This window comes from Lathyrus oleraceus, chromosome 7 (genome assembly GCF_024323335.1).
Source record: "Lathyrus oleraceus cultivar Zhongwan6 chromosome 7, CAAS_Psat_ZW6_1.0, whole genome shotgun sequence".
Lineage (NCBI taxonomy): Eukaryota > Viridiplantae > Streptophyta > Magnoliopsida > Fabales > Fabaceae > Lathyrus > Lathyrus oleraceus.
The window spans coordinates 400,943,097-400,945,780 of record NC_066585.1 but is presented as its reverse complement, the minus strand read 5'-3'; the positions used below and the strand labels follow the sequence as shown (position 1 = coordinate 400,945,780).

The following is a 2,684-nucleotide window of genomic DNA, read 5'->3' as shown; positions in this document are numbered from 1 at the left end:
ATCATGTTCTCTTGTTATGGATGCAAAATGAAAAAGAGATGATGTATGAGGGATGTATGCTCATGGATTACGGTTATGGAAGATGATACGAAGGTAGGGTGAACTTGAGGGTATGACACCTACCTGTAAGGGGATATGGGTTTTTGTAGGAAACTTAAAACTCTAGCTACCTTGAGAATCATGTTCAGGTTATCCAAAATATGTCGAACCTTTGAATATAAAATATGCATAACATTACATTGCATGCATTTGCACTCGGGCCTTAATCTCGGGGAACCTTAATGATTTATATCATGCAATGAGCATTTGGAAAATGGGTCCAGATAGAAGAAACACATTTCCTCTCAAGTTCAAGCTACCTAAGATAGATAGTCAGATAGACACGGGAGGAGGGAATCTTGACTTGCTAAAAAAGATCAAAAGAGCCTGGAGTCAGACTCATAGAAAAGTAAAAGAGCCAGGTAAAAGAGATTGCAGAGCAAAAGAGATTTATCATCAATGGGTGATAGAAAGGGTGGAAGAAGTCAATCTACCTTTCAGCGTTGAAGTTCCAATCCCTCCTCCAGAGCCTGAACCTACTCATGTTTCCAAGGGAGAAACTGATAAGTTGAGGGCCGTGATTTCATAATTGACTAAAGAGAATGAGGCATTGCGATCCAAACTCAACGAAATAACTAGAGCAAATGTGAGACTTAAAAGGAAGAGTGAAGTTGATGAAGAGTTGTTGGTTGTGTTGTACCCCAAATTTTGACCATCTTTCTTCTAACCTAAGGTCTAGGTCACTAACAAGTCCATAGTCCATGTAAGTCATGTGATCAACCCCAATAACCTAAAAAGTCAAAGGGTCCGTTTTGACTTCTTAAGTCTAAGATCCCATCATTGATTAACTGCTATAATCTAGGGGTTAGTTTAACATAATCATTTGTTTTCTCCCTTAGTTTTTAATCATAAAAAACTTAATTAAGAGATAGTAGGTTAATATTATTAATTAATTCAATTTTGATTCATTTATATTTATTAATTAAATTAATTGAATTTTGATTAATTAAATTAATAAAATATTAATTCATTTATGTTATTAATTAAATTAATTAGATTAGTAAAATATAAATTAATTTATGTTATTAATTAAATTAATTGGATTAATATTAGCTTAGATTAATTAGATTATTGATTTATTAGTCGAATTTGATTAATTAGCAGTGGTGATTTGATTTACTTTTGTTTTAATGGTCATTTGTTTGAATTCAGACCAAGACATCTCGAGCCTATCACCCTGTTGGGCCCGATTGGATGGTCCAATGTCAAAGTCCTTGGATCAGGAAGTCCCAAGACCATCTCACTAGGTCACACCCATGACCTGGATTACCCAATCCTCAATTTTGCTCCCATAAACCCTAATCATGTGCACTGAATCAGAGAAGGTTGCATCGAAAAATTGAATAAACAAACAATCAAATCTTTCCATTTAGATTTTAGATACATCAAAAATTTGGATTTACAAGGGAAATTAGTCCAAGTACACAGTGCAATCCGAAAACCTAAAAAACCTAAAAATCTAATTAAATCAATTACAATCATAATCAAATTACAAGTTTTTCTAAAAACAATCAGAATTAAATCCAAGCCCTAATTCCTAATCTATAAGTACCTTGGTCTAAATCATAATCGAGGGAGAAAAAATTAAGAAATAACCATAACATATTTACCATTGTAAATTGGAAATCCTCACTAAAAAGTGCAGAACATTGGTGTTTAGGGTTCACATTGAAACCCTAATTCACTCGAGCCCAGCTTCCTTTAAGAGATCAGGTAGTACCTCGCAATAAGGGAGAAATAAGATGTCAGAAAGAGAAGGTAGTAAGAGATCAAAAGAAAAGAAAATCGAGAGAAAATTGTTTACCTTTAATAATCGGAATACTCCTCAATTCCGTTGGTTGGTGGATCTCTTTAACTTAATCGCTTTTTTTTTTGCATCTATGTGTTTGACTTTGTTTTAAATGACGTGTGGATGTTTGTAAGGGTTTGGGTACGTTAGCATCAGATCCCGATTTATGAAAATCAGGGGGACTGTTTAAGTTTGAATCTGATTTAGGTTTAGGATTCGTGATTCAGGTTTAGGGTTCATGATTTAGGGTTAGGGTTCATATGAATATGGGCAGGGTTCATTGGGTTCTTGGTGTTTTGGACTTAGGGTTCATTTGAGGAACCCATAAGTTGAAGGTGGGGTTGAAGAACACTGGGGTTTGGATCAACATATGAATCCTCCGGTTGAAGTTCAACCAGAGTTGGGTGTTTTTGCGGCGGTCTAAGGTGGTTAGAGGTGGTGGTCGGGGCTAGGTCTGTTTTTACGGTGAGCTGGGTTGATGAGAGAAGAGGGACTGAAGAGAGACGTCTGAGAGGGAGAAGTGAAGAGAGAGAAAGCAAAGAGAGAAATGAGAGAGGTTGAAAAGAGGATTGGAATATATACTCTCCTCATCTCTCATATGATCCAGACACGTGGACGCTTATCCACCCTTCCAATAGTTTTACTCCAACTGATCCCATGGCGCTCGTATATCATGTTCCCTTCGTCGAATTTGCATCTTGTCCCTTGGTTCTTCTTATTAACAAATCCAACGCCTATGATTCAATTGATCAAAACCCAATCAACGTGATCTAACGAGTTACGGGCATAATCAACT

The 2,684-nt window shown here is 36.2% G+C and overlaps 1 long non-coding RNA gene across 1 annotated transcript; it reads right to left on the bottom strand.

Annotated features, from left to right (window-relative positions):
* Window positions 1–1,438: 1,438 nt before the first annotated feature.
* Window positions 1,439–2,439, bottom strand: LOC127105984 (uncharacterized). The gene is made up of 2 exons (XR_007795201.1): window positions 1,904–2,439; window positions 1,439–1,798 (listed from the first exon to the last, which is right to left on the bottom strand). It is a non-coding gene; the product is annotated as an uncharacterized LOC127105984 (long non-coding RNA).
* Between the last annotated feature and the right edge of the window lie 245 nt (window positions 2,440–2,684).